The sequence below is a fragment of the Terrapene carolina genome, unplaced genomic scaffold (assembly GCF_002925995.2).
Source record: "Terrapene carolina triunguis isolate 2854851 unplaced genomic scaffold, T_m_triunguis-2.0 Scaffold85, whole genome shotgun sequence".
Lineage (NCBI taxonomy): Eukaryota > Metazoa > Chordata > Testudines > Emydidae > Terrapene > Terrapene triunguis.
In genome coordinates, this window is record NW_020664436.1 from 7,094,750 (window position 1) to 7,106,371 (window position 11,622).

Here is an 11,622-nt window from a genome sequence, read left to right on the forward strand (position 1 = left end):
GGAACATCTCCTCAAATCACAAAGGGGAACCAGACGGTGGAGCCACGGACGCTGTTCCTGATGCTGGCATGGGGCTTCAGAGGGCAGAGAGTATCAGCTGCATGGGATCTGAAAAGGATGAGTGTCTCAGGATCCCATTTTACCTCACTATCATGGCCTGTGGATATACAGTCCATGTATTACAGATGTTTCTGTAATACACAGAGACATGCTAACAGCAAACCCTGTTCCCAGAGCTGCATGCCATCAGTGCAGCAGCAGCAGCAATGGGCCACAGACAAGGTAGTAACCTGAAACACCCCTATTGATTTAAACTCCCCTGGAAATGCAGGGAGAAAAAGACCAATGATTGCCAAATGGAAACGGGCAGAAACGGTGGGCCATATCCCAACGTCCTTCTTTTTCTTTACTCAACTACTACCCAGGCAACTCCCATTACCTTCAATGAGACTTTGGACTAAAGGCTTCAGGATTTAGCCTGGTGTTTCTGAGATTCAGAGAGAGTGCTAAAGATGGGAGAGTGAAAATAATAAACAGAAAGTTATAATAATAGTAATATTAGTAATAGTAATAATTAGTAGTAGTTTTCAGCCCGGCTTTCAGCAATGATGAGATTTATTGCAGGCCCCCACAGTTTATGACATAAACACACTATTTTCCCCAGGGATAGTTAGTACCGAGAGAAAAAAACAATCAGGTGGAATGACTTCCTTTGGTGCTAAGTATTGCTTGATGTGGTGTTTAATGAGATTAAAGTAACCTTAAGCAAATATGAGTTCAGAAGGTCATAGAATTGTGGTTATTGTGTTAGGGTAGAAGCTGAGGAATGGAAAACTACAACCAACACAGATTATAGGAACTTGCCCGGAATTGTTGCAAGAGTATTATAGTGTAACTAGTTTCACTGGGTTCATCCCAGAGATTAATTTGGACTGATGCCTTTTATTTAGCCTCACAGAATAAGCAGCCTATTTTCATTTGGATCATTTCAGTTTTAGAAAGGGAATTTTAAACCTACCCTGAAATGATGGACATCTGAACTCAAAAGGATCCACTTTATTATTATTGTGAAAGAACCAGGCTTAATAGAGCTATAGATTTCCTAACACAACACAGTACAAGATACTGGTTTCTGTCCAGAAACTAGCCTGCTGGTTTCCTCTCTTGTGTACAGTAATTCTCTGTTTTATTTCCCCCTTCCTTTGTAATTAAGATTATTGCTATTATTCTTATTGCTTGAGCTCATCCACACCTGGACCTGACTTTATTGTTACAGCTTCCCTCACTGACATCTGTAGCACTGAATTTAATTACACTGTCTTAACCAGTACATTATGGCCTATATCTCCAACCCCTGTGCTGCTTTGTTTTCCCATGCCCTGATAAAGAGATGGAGTCTTCAAAGGTCTCCTTTTAAAACTTTTATATTTGGTGACTCTATTGTTCTTTGTCTATAATTTAAATCTCCTAGCAAAGCAATCTGGGTAGCATAATCGGTGGAGTGTTATGGAGGTAATGAGGCTGATGTTGACTTAGTTTCAGTACCAGAAGAGTGTCACGGGACATTGCTTTGGATCAGCTTTCTAAATGCATTGCCAAAAAAAAAAAAAGAACATAGGGTGAAATGCATCCCTGGCTTTTGAGTGGAACTTAAGTGGTAGTTAGGCATTGTGCTGCCTATTTGCACAAAGGTGAATGTCACCCACCAAGACTAGACATTGCTTTGTGCAGCACTCGTTATCCTGGGATCACAGAGCGCTTTACAAGCACTGTATAGTCAAATGTTCTGTGGAATGAGATAGACACGGCTGCCATTTTAGGTCAACGCACTGTAAGTTTTCACTATTTGCGCCATAGCTTTTCTCGATGGGAATTTTTCTGGAAAGTGCATGAGAGAGAAAAAGTGATCTGTAGTCTGATAAATGCACACCACTCAGGCTAAAGACTGTTCCACCAGATTCAGAAAGCTCAGACCCTATGCAACCCTTATTTGGAAGCATCCAAACATGTTTTAATGGACCCCGTAGCATCAAGTCACCACAAGCTGAAATCCCTCACAACCTCCTTTGCAAATAAGTCCATGCTGGTTCAAAACTGCATACAAACTCAGCTCACTGTACCCCTGCCAATTGTCAACAGAAAATGCATAAATAAAAATAATACAAACAAGTACAAAAAAACCTATCACCAATTTTATGTACCGTAGGAGGTACAGATCACCATGTACATTCATTTTCCAGTCTGATATTATGTCATCAATACATAAGCCAGATACACATGTGTTGTGCAACATACTTGTTATCAATTACCCTTTCCCCCTCAATGAATCAGTGCCATTGGTTTCGCAACTAAAGGGCACCCAGCATGGCAGCATTGCCGGTTCTAAAAGTATACAGAGCATGAACATGCACAATAAGTCATTCACTAAGATGTTTTTTGTAAATGTGGGTAACTCCCAACCACCATGAGCGAGGATGAGAGCCCCCATATCTCATTTCATGTTTTAAATAGGCCAGATCACAGGTCTCCAAGGTGAAAGTGAGCTGCTACATGATCCATAATCACATAGAAGCACAGAAGTCATCTGCCAAATGAAGCTTCCATGAAAGACAGCAAAAGGAACAAATAGCCTCCCCCACAGAAGGACACACAAAGAAGTTGTGAGTATAGAGATGGCTGGAAATTTTCATTTAACCCCTTTTTTTAGACAAAAAAAATTGGCTTTTTGGACCAAACTAAAATTTCTCCAGGAAATACAAATTTTTCACAATTTTTTATTTGGGGGGAGGCGGTAGTTGAAGAACAAAAGTCTTTTGGTTTCCAGTTGCAGAAAATGAAACAAAACTCAGTTTTTAGGAACTGACAACTGAAAAATTCCAACCAACCCTCCCCCCCGCCATTGATTTTCAGCCAACATTTTTCGTTTTGTGGGTTTTCATTTTTTCAACAAAAACCTGAAAACATTTGAAGTCAAATTTCAAAGCAAATGAAAACGGTGTCAAATTTTTTGCTGAAACAAAAACCATTTTGTGACTGGTTCTGGTCCCCAGGCTGCTCCCAACGTCTAAAAGCTCTTAAAGACATACAGTAGTAGCCGCCTGCTACCGGGTCATGACTGAGCTTGTTTGCAACCAGTCTAGCATCATTTGGGGAGGATCTCAGAGTTGTAGCACAAAGGATGTCTTTAAAGGTTGGTTATATCACTACATCAACAGGAAATCACAAGCAAGGCAATGACTGGAAAACTTCAAAGGATCAAGGATAAAACAAACAAACAAAAACCCCCACTCTTACACCACCCATAAAAGAAAATATCAGAGACCACTCAAGTCATCAAACTCCCATATTGGGCATACCACCAACAGGTTCAGTGAGGCATAGGACTGTAGTCGCAACAGGTAACTTCAGCACAGACTCTCCTCCCTTGCTACAGTCCCCAAGGAATTACTCGCTGCCTTGTTCAGGGCATTCAGCAAAGCACTTAAGTATGTGCTTAGGTCCCGATGAAGGGACTGGAACTTAAGCATGAGCTTTGCTGAATTGGGGCCACGTTATAATAAAGGCGATGCACATCTGCTTCGGACCCTGGAGTGAGCGCGTCGATCTCTGGGACCTCATTTTGGCTGTTGCTTTTTCTTGGTGATCAGAGAAAATACCGTCTGCCTGGAGAATGGAAGAAGCTGGGTGGATGTTAGATTGGTTTATTCTGCAATGGCTCAATCTTATAGATTTCAGCCACTTTTGCAAAGATAGAAGATCCTCCTATACATCCCACAGATGTTGCTTGTTTTTTATACATAATGGTGGAAAATCACACAGTTGTGTTTCCACAAAGGCTGAGCTTTGGTGTTCATGGCTCCCCTGAGTTCTGAGAAGGATGCTAAATTTCAAACTTTTAATTTTTCTAAAAGTCAGTTTTTCTAGCTTTTTGCATTGTGAAAATAGCCTTCAACACGTGAACTGATTGCCCCGGCTGAAAATTTGTCAAGGCAATTTTTTGTCAATAGTGTGGCTTATTCACAGTACTAACCACACCTCTGCTGCTGTATGCAAACGAAACTGTAGGTTTATGCCACTCATGGTAGTTTGTGTGCTGAAAAGCATTTGTCTTTAATACTTTAGGTGTCTCTCCACCTGCACAGAAGCAGTGCTGAGTAGAGCTGGTCAGGACTTTTTCAATTCAGAGCATGGATATGAATCTGAATCTCTTACATCTCAGGTGAGTGCCCTAATCACTGGGCTATTAACTATTGTGGGGTGGGGCTCTCTTCTGTTTTTTGTGAAACATTTTGAAAGATTCCCAATGTGGCAAGGGAAAGTTTTTCAATAGAGTACAGCCTCTGTTTTACAAACTAATTGGGGACTGAGGAGTTCATAAAATCAAAAAGTTAATCAAACTGAACATCTCATCATTCCAGTGCATAAGTTGCAGTATTGCGCACGGCATAGCTTTTTTCCTGTCCTTCAAACCACTGCAAAGTGATTTCTATTGCACTGAAGGCACAAGGTTGTGATGGGACATTGATTGGTTCTTCATTGACATCACTTTCATTACGTGATTTTTTTTTTTATTTGTTAGAAAAAATGGTTTTACTGGTCGTTTGTAAGACTGGTGTTCATAAAACTGAGGTTCTGCTGTATTGCAAATATTTTCACGGCACCCTCCCAGCTCTAATGCAGAGTGCCTGTGTTTCTTCCTAGTTATTCATGCTAAAACATTTAACACTCTTGCAAATTGCACGGGCCAGTCTGTGCTCTCTGCTCCAGCTTGCACCACACATGAATATTTATAAGGCACTGGTGATGGTTGCTGGCAATCCTTGTTTAATGTGAAACTATGCACATGTGCTACATCAGAAGTTAAAACACCTTTGTCTGAGAAATTCATTCTCTGGATAGCGTCTGCACACCGTGTTCTCTTCAGATGGAGACATGTTTTTATGAATGAAAGTCAGGTTCTCACTCACAGTTGTGAATATGAACAGGTTATGCCACACAGGTAACCTTAGTCTGATGTTGTCAGAACTGGTAACCTTGGGTACCAATGATATGAACTGAGCTTGGATCACACACGTAATCTTGGGTACTAAGTTCATCTACATTGAGTCACACAAATAAACCCCAGCACTGGCGGTACTTGCTGCTGGGTTTGTTGGCTACAGATACAGAGAACTAGTCAAGGGAGGATTTCAAACTACAACCTCCTAAGATTTCGGGGATTATGTTTAAATGAATCAGGAGGGCTTGCTGCAGAAAAGCATCATTAGCTTATGTGTGTTACTTTACATATGTGCTCTCAATCTTCCCGTAGAACTAAATGATAAGTTATTGCAGGGCAGTGGAAGTGCATATTGAAGGATCTCTGGAACTTTTGCTCAGCGGAAGCAGATGGGCAGTGATATAAAATGCTTCATGGTCATTCCTGCCCCTAACTTCTGCCACTAACCATTAATCCTGGTTCAGTCAGATGAGATTGTGGCCAGGTTTAGATGGTGGGTCTCCATCTTATCTACCTATCATAGACACTATAGATATTGATTGTTTCAATCTACATACCTTGCTAGGTTTTGTAATTTATTGCCTGATCCAAAGGCCCTCAAAGCTAATGGAAAGATTTCATTGCCATTAAAGGGCTTTGGATCAGGTCATTACAGAGCACCCATCACGGTGGTATATGATCATATAATCTACCAGGCTTACTACAAGACCTCATTGCACATCGCAAATATACAGAAGGCTGCCACTTGGACCAACAGCTATTTCATTTTGTGGCTATAGCTAATCATTGTTATGGGAGGGTATGGGGGGAAAAAAGAAGCAAAAATGAGATAGTTAAAATACATGGGCCCTGACATAAGTGCCCTGTCTGCTTTGTTACATTCTCCTGCTTGTGGCAAGGGAAAGATTAAGGAGAAGGAAAACGGACAAGATAGGAACAGATAGAGGCCAATCTTGACAGAAGCCACAGGCTCTATGGTTTTAGAAATATTGTATGTGTTCAGATGCACTGGGCATGGACACGTTTTCTTTGTTTAATATTCATTATCATGTCCCCTGCCTTGAAATGGGAACGTCGCGTCCTGAGAGGCGGCCTAGTCTCAGGGCCTCTGGACTATACATGCCCAAATGAAATGCTGTTGTGTAACTTCTGGCTACAATATTTCTCAGCAGATCACCCAGATCTCTCTGTGCCTCCTACAGTGCACCAGGGAATGAGGAGTGTTGTGTCCTCTGTCTCTAGCATTAGAACACTCTAGCATCACAGGACTGGGTTAACTTGGAGCATTGGCCAATGGATCCTTTTCTCCTGTTCCAGTCATTCTCTCTCCCGCCCCTTTCCTACCCATGCCCCTTGTATCTGAGCACCTCGGAACTAACTGTGCAGCTGAAGGGGAAGACCCTCTTCACCCTTCGCACACTTGAAAAGTAGCAATCGGCTGCAGTCAAAACTCCCAATCCCAACAAGCCTGAATGTTTTGGGAGGCTGGGGTATGTTGCAGAATCTGAACTGGGATCTGAATTTGCAGCTGGCTCCAGGCTTTATAATGGATTGAACCGAAACCCCGGATCCAAATACCTTGAACTCAAAATCCAGCTCTGGACCCAGATCCAAATAGTGAAATACAGTCTGATTCGTCTCATCTAAACTAGGGTCGACACATTTAAAATAACTAAGGGATCCAGACTGGATCAGCCCTGAGGAATATCTGGTTTCGTATCCTGTCTGTCTCTGACAGTGGCCACAACTGACTTCTATAGAAAAGAGGCACTAGTAGAGTTTTGGAGGTGGTGGGCAGAAAGAGAAGGAAAAGTAGTGTGGCAGGACTATAAGGTGATTAATCTTTTTAGTTTGGGGGTCAAGGTGGTGACTAAATTCTTTAAAACAGCTGTTACTGAGGGGGAAGACCTGACCACATGGATGAAGGCCAGGAAAGCTGGGATTTTAAGAGGGCAAATGACAAGTCGAGGATGGGGCGGTTGCCACTGGGGAGTTCAATCTACTCATTGAGTTAACATGAGGGAGGAGTACTAGTGCGTCTGCCAAATTACATGTATATAGGGATGGCTGAGGCATAATCTGCTACTCAGGCCACCTGCCACAGTCCTTTACGTGCAGTGAAGGATCATATGGTTTGGCTATCGGATGCAGGTGCCCAAAATGTAATTGGCCAGGGGGCACAACTCCATGAAGTTTAGCTCTGACTACATGTGCAATTCCTGTCACGGAACCAGGGCATGATTTCCGTCATTTCCCTAGCGTCTGGCATTCAAAAAGCAGATTTCACTTTGGTTAGGGGAGAAATGGAACCCAGGGGATAGGGAATGAAGACAGGCAGGGAGAGAGAGAAGGGACTGGGTGGGAGATGTCCCATAGAGGCAAAAGGACAAGACCTGAAGGAGAGCTCCAGGTACGCTCGCAGGCTTGTCTCTCTCACCAACAGAACTTGGTCCAATAAAAGATATCACCTCACCCACCTTGTCTCTCTAATATCCCAGGGGACTGACACAGCTACAACAACACTGCATATGGGAAAGGGTGGCAGAGGAGGACAAAAAGTGACAGGAGATGGAACAGGATAACCTGGAGGAGGGAGACAGCAGGCAGGACACTGGGAAGGGAAGTCAGCTTGAGAAAGGGAAGAATGGTCTAGACAAGGGTCTGCAGCACAGAGGGATGAAAGTTGATTGGAAGAGAATACAAGAGGGAGGAAAGAGGCAAAGGCAACAGAGGGGGAGGGAGTAAACCGGATGCTTCTGAGGATGTTGCAAGAAACCCCCATACTGGGTAATTATGGAGTAACGCCAGGCAGTTGGCAGTGGCTTGTGCCCTGAAGCAGTAGGGTTAATATCCCTTATAAATATTAAATCTAGCTAGTGTAACTGTGAATATTATTATTCATGTGAGTGTCTCACACAGAGGAGCAGCTGGAGCTGTGCTGTGGAAGGTGAATGATGTTAATCATATTTTTATTGAGGGCTTGGAATTGAGTTCAGGTCTTTTCATCCTCATCCATCACGCAAATGAGACAAGATGGACAATACGACGATGAATAAATAGAAATGCATGATCCTGCCAGAGGCTAGGCCAGAGGGGGAGAGGAGCTGAATGCGTCCCTTCCTGGTATAGCTCTCGTTTAGCCATTTCCACAGGGAGCATCGGGTTCAACAGGAGCCATTATTCCCATGATATGAACCTAGACAGATTACACAGAGTCACCCATTCTCTGGCCTACATTTTCAAAAGAGGTTCAATGATTTTGGGTGCCTAGCTTTTGAGACACACTAAATGGGCCTGATTTCCAGGAAGTGTTGAGTACCTGCTTTCCGCAAATCAGGTCCTTTTAAAGTGTCTCAAGTTGGGCAGTGAAAAACTGAGGCACTCAATTCACTAGTCACTTTTGAAAATTTAGGACTTCACCCCTACCAGGCAACAAGGGTTTGGTCCTTGCCAACTCTCCCCTGAATTAAATGAGAAAGAGAGAAAAGACCTATAATAGTCAGCCATAGACTCAGAGACTTTAAGCCAGAAAGGACCATCATGATCATCCAGTCTGAGCTCCTGCACATCGCAGGCCACAGAACCTCACCCACCCACTCCTGTGACAGGCCCCTAACCACTGGCTGAGTTACTGACGTCCTCCAATCTTGATTTAAAAACTTCACATTATTGAGAATCCACCATTTATTCTAGATCAAACCAGCAAATGACCCATGCACCACACTGCAGAGGAAGGCGAAAACCCTTCATGGTCTCTGGCAATCTGACCTGGTGGGAAATTCCTTCCTGACCCCGAGTATGGTGATCAGTTAGACCAGTGGTTCTCAAACTTTTGTACTGGTGATCCCTTTCACATAGCAAGCCTCAGAGTGCGACCCCGCTTATAAATTAAAAACACTTTTTAATATCTTTAACACCATTATAAATGCTGGAGGCAAAGCAGAGTTTGGGGTGGAGGCTGACAGCTTGTGACCCCCCATGTAATAACCTCATGACCCCCTGAGAGTTTGAGAACCCCTGAGTTAGACCCTGAACATGCAGGCGAGACCCACCAGCCGGACACCTGGAAAAGAATTCTCTCTAGTAACTCAGAGCCCTCCCCAGGTTGTGACCCATCTCCGGCCATTGGAAATATTTGGAAATACTATTAAATATTAGTAGATGTGGATGGACCATATGTCATTGTAGGCAACCTCATCATACCATCCCTTCTATAAATTTATCAAGCTCAGGGCAGGTCTTCACTACCTGCCGGATCGGCGGGTAGTGATCGATCTAGCGGGGGTCGATTTATCATGTCTAGTGTAGACGCGATAAAATCGATCCCCGATCACGCTCCCTGTCGACTCTGGAACTCCAGCTCACGAGAGGCGGAAGTGGAGTCGACGGGGGAGCGGCAGCGGTCGACTCGCCGCCATCCTCACGGCCAGGTAAGTCAACCTAAGATATGCCGACTTCACTACGCTATTTGCGTAGCTGAAGTTGCATATCTTAGGTCGAACCCCCTGCTAGTGTAGACCTGGGCTCAGTCTTGAAATAAGTTAGGTTTTTTGCTCCCACTATTTCCCTTGGGAGGCTGTTCCAGGACTTCACTCCTCTGGTAGCTAGAAACTTGTGTCTAATTGCAAGCCTAAACTTGCTGATGGACACTGTATATCCATTTGTTCATCACCACCTTAGAGGCCAATGCAGGACTGGTCAGATTCTCCAGGTTTGATGTTTGTTGATATGCTTGCATCGTGTTATCTTGGCATATGCAGCCCCAAAATTGCATTGCGTTTATTTAGTTATATATGTTGCATTGCAAATCCATGCCTAATTTGCTGTCTATTTATCCAGCCTCACAATACCCACGAGAATCCACCAATCCATGGAGTGGGCTTCCATGGGTGTCATTAGTAGGAAGGAGGCAATATCTTTCCACAAATGTCACCATCATTCATCATCATTATCCAGTTTTGCTTGATCAGTGGAAGGAAACTATAGATGGGCATAGAATCCTAGCATGGGAGTTCCTAGACTCAGAAATTTACCCTATTCCCACCTAGAATTACAAACTAACAGATTAAGGACTAAAGCCTACTTATTTTACTTATGTAAGTAAGGTTTTCATTGACTTCAGTGGGGACTATTCATAGGTGAAATTCTTCTAGGGTGACCAGATGTCCCGATTTTATAGGGACAGTCCCGATTTTTGGGTCTTTTTCTTATATAGGTTCCTATTACCCCCCACCCCCATCCCGATTTTTCACATTTGCTGTCTGGTCACCCTAAATTCTTCCCTGTGTAGTTGGGCTTAAATGGTGCTTGGGACTCATGCTAGCCCTCTGCATGAAGGTGAATTTCACCCCCAGGGCACGGGGTGAGCAGGGTTTGAATACTCACGTTAGTAGGCATGCAGAGTGCGTAGATGCCATGGTAATATTTACTTTAGAAAAACCCAAAATATACAGATCTGATATGCAGACTCTGACCCTGTGACAGGGTGTTGGGCACGAAGTGCTTAATCAGCCCCCTGCCACCCCAGCCCCAAGCAAGGGGAATGGATTGGGGCTGGCTGAATAGCCCTGCCTGCTTGGCAACTAGAAACAGCTGCCAGCCTAATTAGCCAGGGGCTATAAGGCTGGAAGGGAGGAAGGCAGCCAGAAGGGGGAAGAGAACGGCCAGAGGCTGAGAGGGACTGGTGGCTCTGGTCTGTTGCTGGTGAAGTCTGGCTGTAATACCCTATATGTAGATAGTAAGCAGGTGGTGGGAAAGAACTATAAATAAAATACACGGGTGATTGCATTGACCGAAAGCGTCCCGGATTGGTTTTGCGAGGGGGCAGAAGCAAGAGGGGCCCAGCTGTGCCTCGCTACAGATCCCAATCTTTAAGTGCTAGAGGCAGCTGATGTGTTCTCAGTGTAGTAACTATAGAGAGCTAGAAAACAACCAAATATTGCTGTATGGTGGCTTAAAAATATATATTCTTAGAAATGACCTAATTACATAAACCTCTGAAAGCAGGTAAGTCACCTGGGCAAACAACATAGGTGGTTTATTTTTAACCACCCATTATTTAGATCACAGAGCTATTTTTACCGACATGCTGCAAGCAATTTGGAACTCAGCACCGGGAAAACTAAACTATAATTATTTTACTCAGTAAAACATAAATGCAGGTTTGGTTTGTTGTCTCACTCTCTTCCCCCTCCTTATTTTGCACACGAGTGCATGAAAAATGCATCTAGATTTTGCAAGGAGGCCTCTGGGGTTCATCTTTTTGAAGTCAAATCTACCTCTTGGATAAAGAAAGAATGAAAGAGTCTCCACATGCAGTTTCCTAACATCCTATGTCAGTAGCATGCATAGTCCTGGATCTAACTTGCTTGCCAAATGCACTATTAAAAAATAGACCAAATCCTTAGCTAGCATAAAAGGACATGGCTCCATTGATATCAGTGGAGCTACCCCATTACGCTGGCTGAACCTCTGGCCTAATAATTCCTAGTGCTCCTTTCCCTGAAATCCTCTGCCCTTTTTATTGTGTCTGATGTCTGGGTAGAGAAATGCTGAAGTGGGCTGTTCATGCCAGGCAGCACTGGGGCAGGTTTCATTCAGATGTCTGATGATTTCAGTGCAGG